Raw genomic sequence first — 13,311 nt, 5'->3', positions numbered from 1 at the left:
TGTTGTTGAGCTTTACCCGTCTGCTCTGCATAGTGCTGCTGGGGCCATTATGACATCACTACCACGGCTAATGATACTGGACGACGTCATAATATAAGAACCGTGTGTACTTTTAATCAATAAACATTCATATCATTTTGATTTCGTCTTGGAGAGTGCTGGCTTGGTTTTATCATGAGTGTGTTATTTTCCCCAGCATCGCGCCTAATCCGCCAGCGGCCGCTGCTGTGCGCCGCTGCTGGTCTAGGTGCAGCATGGGCCGTTTACCGGTACTTTTACCAGACGAGGGATCCAAGTCCCGATGCGTCGTCGATAAGAGGTAAAGCAACATCAGGTCATGTTACATGGGAGGTCTACTCATTGTCCAACCTCCCCTTCCAAAAGACCGAGAGTGGAAAGAACACACACACACACACGACTGAATGTTGAATAGGCCTAGTGTTACTTTTTGCTTTACTTTCTCTAACTATGCCATTGGCTGTATCTGATGAACTTATAAGGAAAGGGCTAAAAAAAAATTAGCCCAGGGTGATGTACCAGACAGCATTCATATTCTGGCCTCTCTGAGACCCACTAAATCACTTATTTGATGATTCAGTACATAAAACGGACAATACAGGGATACAGCATCTAAGGGACACCTATGGGTTGTTACCGGCCACAAAGTTCTAACAGTCGACATCTAGATCGTTGTGTGACATGCTTGAGAGTATGTGATGCGAATAGAGATATTTATTTCCAGGGAGACTTAATTTTCTTTGCTATCAGGGGCCCATTATAAAATCTATAATTACCTTACAGAATTAAGACCAGTAAACATAACTGTTAATATGTTCCCATAGTTCCACTTGAGGACACACAGAGGGGCCTGCAGGATGTTCTGGCACTGGTAGGCTCCGCAAAACAGCCAATCACAACAGGCCTAGAATGTTGCATGTTAGACTGCCTCACAGCAGAAACTCCCTCTAGCCTGATGTTCTCTACACTCAGGACACAGAGGAGGAACATCTCTCCAGCCGCCTGGTCCTCCACCGGTGTGCTCTACCTGCGTGGTCACCTGTAAGTCTGCTCTGATCAGGGTTGGGGTTTTTCAAAGGGTTCATGAACATATTTACCTGAGAACGCAGTGTCAAAATACTACCAAAAAAAATAAAGATGGGTATAGGATTTGTATAGGAGGGCTATAGAATCTCTGATCTCCCTCATACAGGCCCCCTCAGCCCAGTCTCCAGTGTTGTGCTTCCCAGCTGCTGGGAGAGCTCTGGACCCTCTGGTAACTATTCACACTACTGAACACCACTAGCTGGTTCCATCATCCAAGCATAGACCATAGTCCCCCCTCTTGTGACGAGATACCTCAATCTTATGTTTATAGGTCATCCTCAGACTAAGAAGATGTATGTTGATGTCTCTAATTCATTCCCTCTCTCTTTCACAGACATCTGAGGTTGTGCCTCCTCTCAGCGCTGGGGGAGCACTGGTCCCCTACATCCCTGTGTGGTGCCCTGTAAGTCTGCTCTGATCAGGGCTGGGGGTTAGAGGGGTCAGAAACTCTGCTCTGATCAGGGCTGGGGGTTAGAGGGGTCAGAAACTCTGCTCTGATCAGGGCTGGGGGGTTAGAGGGGTCAGAAACTCTGCTCTGATCAGGGCTGGGGGTTAGAGGGGTCAGAAACTCTGCTCTGATCAGGGCTGGGGGGTTAGAGGGGTCAGAAACTCTGCTCTGATCAGGGCTGGGGGTTAGAGTCAGAAACTTACGTTATATAACAACGTTATATTCTGGAAAATGACACCGTTTGGTAATTCCAATCTTAAGAAACATTGACAAATAGCTTTGTAAAGGGAAATCCTGTCATTGTTTTCAAGAAGGGTACTCAAAAATGGAACCCATGGTTCTCTTTTTTGCCATAGGCTGTCCCATTTGGGTAACTTATGGCCTGTTGTGAAAAATAAAATGTTTGAATTCGGGGTGATTTTTTGGGTCCCTTTGCAGCCGGAGGCGCAGACCCAGACGTCTCCCTGGGAGGAGCTCTCTGGTGAGGACCTACTGCACCCTTGGTGCTACATTCAAATAACCCTTTTAAGAGGATTCAGGCATAGCTCTGTGTTGTTGCATGTAGGTATCCCAGACATTCAATTGTATTTATGTGTTAGGTTTATTTACATACTTCCTGTGTGTGTGTGTACTTGTATGTGTTTAGCTCATAGCTCTGGTGAGCCTGCTCCTGCCCCTGCCTGCAACAACCACCAAGTGCGGCTCACGCTCGACAGACTTGCCCTCTGCAAAGTGCTGGGCAAGGGCGCCTTTGGCAAGGTCAGCACCACACCACACCACTGGTCCTCTCTTGCTACCAACACAAGGCACTCATAAAGATTGGGGTGGGGGTGGTGGTGTAGGGGCTTCTTAAACGTGATGTGCTTTCAATATAGGGAAGTGTATTCCCAGGAGTAAAGAGTATCTAGTGAATAAGCGCTTGGCTGGTAGATGTGACCCGCTGGGCGTCCCTCTCCCGGGTGCTCAGGTCCTGCTGGCAGAGCTGAAGGGCAGTGGGCAGTATTTTGCTCTGAAGGCGCTGAAGAAGGACGTGGTCAATGTGGAGGACACCATGGTGGAGAAGAGGGTCCTGACCTTGGCCAGGGAGAGCCCCTTCCTCTCCGACCTCTACGCGTCCTTCCAGACCACAGTAGGACTTACCTCCTCAGTTCTCAATTACTATTTGGTCATTTAGATAGGCATTTAGCAACTTACAGTGTGTTTGAGCTAGCATTAGGTTTAAGTACTTTGCTTAACGGTAGGCAATGATTGCCAAATGGGCTGGCCTGGTCTTGAACCAGCAACCTTGGTCAGGGTCAACTATCACAGGGCTACCTACCACTCCATCCTGTCCCGCCATCTCTCTCTCACACACACACAAACACACACACACACACACACACACACATACACACACACACACACAAATGCACACACAGACACAAGCACACACACAACGACGACTGACAATGGTGTTAATGTGTGACCAGGAGCACCTGTTTTTTGTGATGGAGTACCTCAATGGAGGAACTCTGTTTTTCCACTTGTCGGATAAGGAGCGATTTGACGTCTTCGAATCCACGTGAGTGCCAATGCTACACCAGGTCATATACAGGCCCTTTATAGGAGCTACACCAGGTCATATACAGGCCCTTTACAGGAGCTACACCAGGTCATATACAGGCCCTTCTATAGGACCTGTTGTATGAAGAATGGGCTGTTAACCTCCCTGCTCTCTCAGTTTCTACTCTGCAGAGGTCATAGTCGGCCTGCAGTTTCTCCACGCCAAGGGCATCATCCACAGGGACCTGAAGCTGGAGAACATCATGCTGGCCGGCGACGGACACGTGAAGATTGTGGACTTTGGCCTCTGCAAAGAGAACGTGTGTGAGGAGAACCCAGCCTATGGGATATGTGGAACCGCGCCCTACATGGCCCCTGAGGTGAGTGTGAGGCACCAGGGGGCCCACGTCCAAATACTATTTTCGTCATGCTATCTCTCTTTCTCCTTCTCTCTCTCTTGATTCTCCTTTTCTCTGTGTATCTTCAGATGCTGCTCGAAGCGACGTATACTTTCTCGGCCGACTGGTGGTCCTTCGGGGTGATCCTGTACGACATGCTGGCTGGCGAGCCGCTATTCGACGCTGACAAGGATGAGGAGCTGTACGAGTTAATCAAGACGGCCACTCTCGAGTACCCCAAGGACTTGAACCAAGAAGCCCTGGACCTGCTACAGAAGGTTTGTCAAGCATTCACACACACACATCATGGTATGTGAGGGAAATTCAGTGGTCAGCAACATTTGTGAGTATCACTGAGCCCCCTCTCCCCCCCACCCAGGTGTTGGAGCGAGACCCCAGTCTCAGGTTGGGAATGGTGGGGGACATCAGGGGACACCCATTCTACCAGACCCTTGACTGGTCCGCTCTGGAGAGGAGGGAGCTGGAGCCCCCCTTCAAACCCGAAGTGGTACGGCCCGTTTCTCCAGCTTCATGATTCAACTATTGTGTCTATTAACTCTGTGTTCTGACATTAGATTTGTCTTTGCGGTACAAATGTCTCATGATATGAGTGCCTAAGTAGCTCAGCAGTTCTTAGATGAGTCAGCAGAGTGTTGTATGCATATCAAAGGCAGCAACATTAGTATGATAAGCATCTGGTCATCTAGCGCTCTTTAGTATGAGCACCTGCTCCAATGCTTTTGGCACACTAGGGATCTAACTAAACCTGGGCATAAGGATTGGCTGCATGAAACACTACTTTTCTTCATCTCCTTATTGGTACTAAGAGTGTATCTATTACAAACCTTGTTCCAGTCACATCAGAACATCAGAACACTGAACGTTCTAAGGAAAGGAGAACATATATTACTGGGACCGTAGTGCTTACTGATTGCTTGTTACTGACAGCCCTTTTCTGCCAATCACAGACAGGCCCTGGTGACTGCCCATATGCTGAGGAGGACGTTGAGGGCGAGGAGCCCCGCCTCTCCCACACAGGCACAGTGATGGACTCAGGGACCCAGACAGCTTTCACTGGCTTTACCTACGCCAACCCTGAGATGGAGCGCCTGCTATCGGTAAGAGGACTCAATCTTTGGTGTGTCACTGTACTTTAACTCATGACAAGCTCCGCCCACTGCTGCGCCAGGTGGCCAATAAGCTGCACGCGCTGCAAGGCAGGCGGGTATGTCAGCACTAGGGCGCCGCCGTCACCCGGACAACCCAGACCCAGATCGTTAGACACATTGTTTTTAGTTTGAACAAAAGTGATGGTAATTCTCGTTGGTTGGTGGATTATTACAAACCAATTTGGTGGGTCACTTGGCTTGACTGATCATCTCGCTCAGTGTGTCTCAGAAATCATTGACATTATTTTGTTAAACTACTGATCATTTTACACATTCTGTAAATCGTCAGAGAGGTCTGAGAGGTCGACTACAATTGCTTAGCTCTTCTCTGTAGTTCTAACCATTGCATAGTTCTCACTTTTGTCCATTTCTCTTGATCTGGTAGGCAAACAAACTGGCTCCCCTGGAATCCTGACTCCCTTCCTCCTCACCTGACTTCCTGACTCACCCCATTTATTGCATATTAAATCATCTGTTCCTTGTTGTTTTAAGAGTTCTCCGTCTATCACAAACCTGTAGCTGAGCACATATACATTCCAATAGCCATTCCCATCCCACCTGACGCATGGCAGAAACAGGCCCAGAGACAGGACAGTACATCAGGGTTTATTCCATGCACCTGTTTGCTTTGATAGTATTCTCCTGGGTGCCCATTGCTCTGTACACTGAACAACACAGGAAAGTGTCAGGATTGGTTGATCCGAGTGCCCCTGATGCACCCCAATCATGGGGCGGGTCCACGAGCCGCCCAAACACGGCCAGCCATTCACCGCCATTCGTTTTTTGGGCCAGGATTACGCAAGAACTACTCGACTGATTTTCATGAAACTTGGTGGAGGGGTGAAGCATGGGCCCACTTAGAAACCATTACATTTTGGAACCAATCTGAATCACGGGACGGGTCCACAAGCCGTTTCTTGGTTTGTTTGTTTATTAGCAGGATTACACTAACCAGTCCAGGTCCAGCCTGGCTTATGTGCGTGGCTGGCTTGTTTCTGTTCAGGTCTGCTAGGACGGAAGCTAGTCATGCCACTGAAATAGCTGTGAATTTAAATTACATGAAATAATGTCTGATAAATTAAGATAGATCTTGTGCCTGGACACATGAGTTCCAAAGCTTCCAATGATAATCCATACGAGCGGGATAGCCAGTTAGCTCATGACCTCACAACAACTAGCAGCAGCTTCCATAACATGAATTGTAGCAGTCAGTGGCTAAAGCAGTTACACTGATGATAACATAAAGTCATCCCCACCGGGTCTTGAACCGCGGTCTCCTAGGTGGGTGTCCAATGCTCTGACCACTACTCTACTTGTGCAGTGGAGATCAGTGGGTTGATTTTGGTGTGCTGGGACTATGGCCTCTTGTAGTTAATTACGTAGCATTTCACTTCACATTATACATGATTATGTGTTGGCTATCCCTGTAGTCTCTAATATGATATTTGAGTGAATCATATAACAAAGCACAGTAAGCACTTAGCAGAACAGGCTCATAGAGAATGCCACAAGGCAGAGGTGGGGAAACAGAAAGCAGAGAGCCAAAGGTAAATAATGGGTAGGGTTGGCTGGATAGGGACAGCTGACGACACAGAGTGGGAAGGAGATAGTCATGAGGAGGCAGGGGGCCTTTCCGGGAGCCATACTGTAGGGTGGACTTTTGGCCGAGGACGGGGTGGGTTCTCCGGGACCTGCTACAGCTAACCACCCAGCTGAGTTGGTTAGTGTGTGAAACATAATTTGACATCAGGCATCCTTATTATCCAATCCAATCCACTTTATTTCTATAGCACATTTAAATAACACAGTGTTGCCAAAGTGCTGCACACTGAGAACACTATCAGACACTAAAAACTATAAAACACAAAACTGTTAACAGCAAATACACAGTGACTCAAGACAAAACAACACAAGAGCTCGAGACAATACAAACACACAGACACGATTCACATCCAGCTGTAGACATGACAATAAAGCACATAGATAGGTAGAGCACGGCTCACACTGAATCAAAAAGCCAAAGAAAAGAGGTGGGACTTCAGGCGAGACTTGAATGTTTCATGGGTGGGGGCCATTTTCACATGGGCCCCCATTCAACATTCATATCATTTTGATTATTAAGCATATTTTGTCATCAAGCATCCTATCAACCCAGCATCCTTATTGCCATCAACTGTTTAATTCTACATAACATTATTGATTGAAGTGTCCTTCAGGATCATGATCTAATAATTAGGCCTATGTGAAGAGGCTGGAGGTCAGTAGGCTACAGATAACACCTGCTGTCGGTACTATGACTGAAGGACCAGCGGAGGAGGAGTTCTGTGCCGCTGCTAACCAGCTGTGGTTGTGCCAGTCTACAAAATGTAACATTCATTAAAATCTTGAAAATGAGGGGACACGTGACCATGGCTGGCTGAAAGTCGTGTTTTCGCCGATCTCCCGCTCCTACATGACTATATTAATATTATCGGCAATTTAATGCACTCATTTCGTTTTTTCTCTCGCTAATATAGTGATATTATAACTTTTGTGAAGAAAAGAAGTGCCTCAAGATGACAGACAAGGCGAAACAGACGAAACTCCAACCTTGAACACTGTCTGCTAGCAATGTTGCTAATCACGCTCAATCTAGCCATGCTCAGACTGTAGCTAGCCAAACTGATAACTCTCCAGGGAAAAGTGATGCATTAGCTATGGACACCCAGGCTCTGATACGCGAGTTAACTCAAGACTTCAGCAAGATTGTGGAAGAAAAGCTTTCTACAATTTCTGGAACCCTGGACAGAATCTCCACAACCTTGGAAGCCCAGTCCACGCGCATTACCGAGGCGGAACAGCGAGTATCGGTTGTGGAAGATGACGTGAGTGATGTGAGGGCCAGACTTGATGAGGCAGAAAAGAAAATCGAGACAATGGTGGACAGCATGGATGATATGGAGAACCGGAGCAGACGGGACAATATTTGTGTCCTTAATCTGAAAGAGGGCCTTGAGGTTAAAGATCGTATACAGTTCTTTGAAACCTGGCTGCCCACTGTGCTTGGTCTGAACGCGAGCACAGCCCATGTTAAAATCGACACAATGAACAAGATTTATCCCCAGGTTTCCCCCTTATGTGTTAAGCGTAAGAAAGATGTAGGAACCTACTTTCACTGTATACTTTCACTGTATTTGGCAATGCCCCCTGATATCCAGGTACTGGAAAAACGTTGCCAAGGAGCTCAGCTCCATATTCCATCAGACAGTTAAGTTTGATCCAGGCTTATTTATTTTGGATACACCTGCAGGGCCATTCTCGTTATCCCCTGGACAGTTAACTTTAATCGGTAAACTCTTGCTCTTAGCAAGGCGATGTATCCTGCGTCAGTGGATTGAGGAGAAACCCCCACAGTTACACAGTGGTATAAAGAAACCTTTAAGGTCTTTCCTATGGAGCGTCTCAGTGCTACACTGAAGGGGAATGACAACTTCTTCTATAATATCTGTCAGTCCCTCCTTGATTATCTTCCCCATGATGTTGTTGACCTGCTACAGAAAGGGCACCCCCGCCTTGTTTTCACGAATAAATCCTAGACAATGCCTTTGACCTAATGTATGTGATGTAACCTGAATGTATATGCTGGAACATGTGCAACCCATGTACGCAAATCACTTTATTTTTCCTTGTAACTTGTAATATGCTGTCTTATGTTCTGTTTTGAAAACTCAATAAAATATTGTTTAAAAAAAAAGATCTTGAAAATGACGAATGCCTTTCTTTTTTTTTTACACTTTGTAACAGGGTTAAAATATTATATGGGTGAAGTTCGCCAAAATCCAAGTTCCTTTGGTTTTGTTGCCTGGGGTGCCCTCTAGTGGTAGTTGGCGGTTTCTGTTATAGTCGTGTGATACGGTACCTCCCTGCTCGTCCCTTTTGCTATGAGAACAGAGCTGTATAAATTATGCTCCTGTCCTATGTAGTAGTAAAATCTAACAAAGTAAAATACATATAATAAACTGTACTCAGATATTGTTCATAAGGTCTTCCTGATATGTTTTATTTCATTTGGTTTATGACATTTTTATCCCTCAGGTTATCGATTAGTGAGTTGCCGCGTTAGCTACTAGCTAGCTTGCTGGCTACTGTCTTGCTGTGGCGTTGCTACATCCCGCCCTTGTATATATTCATTTGATGTGTTTGAAATATGATAGCTAACATTTCCCTATGTTGTTAGTGCTGGAGCAGAGGGTACAGCCAACCACCCACTGATGTCTGTTTATTGTGCCTCCAGGTAACGCCGTTATTCTTGTATTAGTCTGTTAATGTGTTTTGTATTATAATGGAGTGAAATATATCACGTCAAGCCCTTTTGCTATGAGAACAGAGCTATGGGCTGGAGCAGAGGGTACAGCCAACCACCCACTGATCTGAGGTCTGTTTATTGTGCCTCCGTGAACCAAGAGAGAACGTGTCTGCGTGGTCAGTAGAAATTCGAGGGGTTACACATAGGCTACATAATCAAGCTATTGCATATCTTATCATATTATAGGCTAGTATCTCTTAACATTCTGCACAAATAATGACAACCAAATGTGGTGTGACACTTGTTTATTGACTAAAATGTAGAACTAAAATGTACTGTAGTCCAGACTACACAAACTTGACAATTTTGTCAAGCAAGCTTCTCAGCTTTAAAGATAAGCTAAGAAAGGAATTTAGGAACATGATTTTCTCCCACACCTCCACCATGGAGGTATAAGACCTCCACTCATCAGATGCAAGTGAAACATTGTGCTTTAGCGCCACATGTCTATGGTGAGATGTGTTGTTGAGCTTTACCCGTCTGCTCTGCATAGTGCTGCTGGTGCCATTATGACATCACTACCACGGCTAATGATACTGGACGACGTCATAATATAAGAACCGTGTGTACTTTTAATCAATAAACATTCATATCATTTTGATTTCGTCTTGGAGAGTGCTGGCTTGGTTTTCTCATGAGTGTGTTCTTTTCCCCAGCATCGCGCCTAATCCGCCAGCGGCCGCTGCTGTGCGCCGCTGCTGGTCTAGGTGCAGCATGGGCCGTTTACCGGTACTTTTACCAGACGAGGGATCCAAGTCCCGATGCGTCGTCGATAAGAGGTAAAGCAACATCAGGTAATGTTACATGGGAGGTCTACTCATTGTCCAACCTCCCCTTCCAAAAGACCGAGAGTGGAAAGAACACACACACACACGACTGAATGTTGAATAGGCCTAGTGTTACTTTTTGCTTTACTTTCTCTAACTATGCCATTGGCTGTATCTGATGAACTTATAAGGAAAGGGCTAAAAAAAAATAGCCCAGGGTGATGTACCAGACAGCATTCATATTCTGGCCTCTCTGAGACCCACTAAATCACTTATTTGATGATTCAGTACATAAAACGGACAATACAGGGATACAGCATCTAAGGGACACCTATGGGTTGTTACCGGCCACAAAGTTCTAACAGTCGACATCTAGATCGTTGTGTGACATTGCTTGAGAGTATGTGATGCGAATAGAGATATTTATTTCCAGGGAGACTTAATTTTTTTTGCTATCAGGGGCCCATTATAAAATCTATAATAACCTTACAGAATTAAGACCAGTAAACATAACTGTTAATATGTTCCCATAGTTCCACTTGAGGACACACAGAGGGGCCTGCAGGATGTTCTGGCACTGGTAGGCTCCGCAAAACAGCCAATCACAACAGGCCTAGAATGTTGCATGTTAGACTGCCTCACAGCAGAAACTCCCTCTAGCCTGATGTTCTCCTACACTCAGGACACGGAGGAGGAACATCTCTCCAGCCGCCTGGTCCTCCACCGGTGTGCTCTACCTGCGTGGTCACCTGTAAGTCTGCTCTGATCAGGGTTGGGTTTTTCAAAGGGTTCATGAACATATTTACCTGAGAACGCAGTGTCAAAATACTACCAAAAAAAATAAAGATGGGTATAGGATTTTGTATAGGAGGGCTATAGAATCTCTGATCTCCCTCATACAGGCCCCCTCAGCCCAGTCTCCAGTGTTGTGCTTCCCAGCTTCTGGGAGAGCTCTGGACCCTCTGGTAACTATTCACACTACTGAACACCACTAGCTGGTTCCATCATCCAAGCATAGACCATAGTCCCCCCTCTTGTGACGAGATACCTCCATCTTATGTTTATAGGTCATCCTCAGACTAAGAGGATGTGTGTTGATGTCTCTTATTCATTCCCTCTCTCTTTCACAGACATGTGAGGTTGTGCCTCCTCTCAGCCCTGGGGGAGCACTGGTCCCCTACATCCCTGTGTGGTGCCCTGTAAGTCTGCTCTGATCAGGGCTGGGGGGTTAGAGGGGTCAGAAACTCTGCTCTGATCAGGGCTGGGGGGTTAGAGGGGTCAGAAACTCTGATCAGGGCTGGGGGGTTAGAGGGGTCAGAAACTCTGCTCTGATCAGGGCTGGGGGGTTAGAGGGGTCAGAAACTCTGCTCTGATCAGGGCTGGGGGGTTAGAGGGGTCAGAAACTCTGCTCTGATCAGGGCTGGGGGGTTAGAGGGGTCAGAAACTCTGCTCTGATCAGGGCTGGGGGGTTAGAGGGGTCAGAAACTCTGCTCTGATCAGGGCTGGGGGTTAGAGGGGTCAGAAACTCTGCTCTGATCAGGGCTGGGGGGTTAGAGGGGTCAGAAACTCTGCTCTGATCAGGGCTGGGGGGTTAGAGGGGTCAGAAACTCTGATCAGGGCTGGGGGGTTAGAGGGGTCAGAAACTCTGATCAGGGCTGGGGGGTTAGAGGGGTCAGAAACTCTGCTCTGATCAGGGCTGGGGGGTTAGAGGGGTCAGAAACTCTGCTCTGATCAGGGCTGGGGGGTTAGAGGGGTCAGAAACTCTGCTCTGATCAGGGCTGGGGGGTTAGAGGGGTCAGAAACTCTGCTCTGATCAGGGCTGGGGGTTAGAGGGGTCAGAAACTCTGCTCTGATCAGGGCTGGGGGGTTAGAGGGGTCAGAAACTCTGCTCTGATCAGGGCTGGGGGTTAGAGGGGTCAGAAACTCTGCTCTGATCAGGGCTGGGGGGTTAGAGGGGTCAGAAACTCTGCTCTGATCAGGGCTGGGGGGTTAGAGGGGTCAGAAACTCTGCTCTGATCAGGGCTGGGGGGTTAGAGGGGTCAGAAACTCTGCTCTGATCAGGGCTGGGGGGTTAGAGGGGTCAGAAACTCTGCTCTGATCAGGGCTGGGGGGTTAGAGGGGTCAGAAACTCTGCTCTGATCAGGGCTGGGGGGTTAGAGGGGTCAGAAACTGCTCTGATCAGGGCTGGGGGGTTAGAGGGGTCAGAAACTCTGCTCTGATCAGGGCTGGGGGGTTAGAGGGGTCAGAAACTCTGCTCTGATCAGGGCTGGGGGGTTAGAGGGGTCAGAAACTCTGCTCTGATCAGGGCTGGGGGGTTAGAGGGGTCAGAAACTCTGCTCTGATCAGGGCTGGGGGGTTAGAGGGGTCAGAAACTCTGCTCTGATCAGGGCTGGGGGGTTAGAGGGGTCAGAAACTCTGCTCTGATCAGGGCTGGGGGTTAGAGTCAGAAACTTACGTTATATAACAACGTTATATTCTGGAAAATGACACCGTTTGGTAATTCCAATCTTAAGAAACATTGACAAATAGCTTTGTAAAGGGAAATCCTGTCATTGTTTTCAAGAAGGGTACTCAAAAATGGAACCCATGGCTCTCTTTTTGCCATAGGCTGTCCCATTTGGGTAACTTATGGCCTGTTGTGAAAAATAAAATGTTTGAATTCGGGGTGATTTTTTGGGTCCCTTTGCAGCCGGAGGCGCAGACCCAGACGTCTCCCTGGGAGGAGCTCTCTGGTGAGGACCTACTGCACCCTTGGTGCTACATTCAAATAACCCTTTTAAGAGGATTCAGGCATAGCTCTGTGTTGTTGCATGTAGGTATCCCAGACATTCAATTGTATTTATGTGTTAGGTTTATTTACATACTTCCTGTGTGTGTGTGTACTTGTATGTGTTTAGCTCATAGCTCTGGTGAGCCTGCTCCTGCCCCTGCCTGCAACAACCACCAAGTGCGGCTCACGCTCGACAGACTTGCCCTCTGCAAAGTGCTGGGCAAGGGCGCCTTTGGCAAGGTCAGCACCACACCACACCACTGGTCCTCTCTTGCTACCAACACAAGGCACTCATAAAGATTGGGGTGGGGGTGGTGGTGTAGGGGCTTCTTAAACGTGATGTGCTTTCAATATAGGGAAGTGTATTCCCAGGAGTAAAAAGTATCTAGTGAATAAGCGCTTGGCTGGTAGATGTGACCCGCTGGGCGTCCCTCTCCCGGGTGCTCAGGTCCTGCTGGCAGAGCTGAAGGGCAGTGGGCAGTATTTTGCTCTGAAGGCGCTGAAGAAGGACGTGGTCAATGTGGAGGACACCATGGTGGAGAAGAGGGTCCTGGCCTTGGCCAGGGAGAGCCCCTTCCTCTCCGACCTCTACGCGTCCTTCCAGACCACAGTAGGACTTACCTCCTCAGTTCTCAATGACTATTTGGTCATTTAGATAGGCATTTAGCAACTTACAGTGTTTTTGAGCTAGCATTAGGTTTAAGTACTTTGCTTAACGGTAGGCAATGATTGCCAAATGGGCTGGCCTGGTCTTGAACCAGCAACCTT

This window comes from Borostomias antarcticus, assembly GCF_949987555.1.
Source record: "Borostomias antarcticus genome assembly, chromosome: 16".
Lineage (NCBI taxonomy): Eukaryota > Metazoa > Chordata > Actinopteri > Stomiiformes > Stomiidae > Borostomias > Borostomias antarcticus.
The sequence above is the reverse complement of the archived record's forward strand: the minus strand, read 5'-3'. Positions refer to the sequence as shown.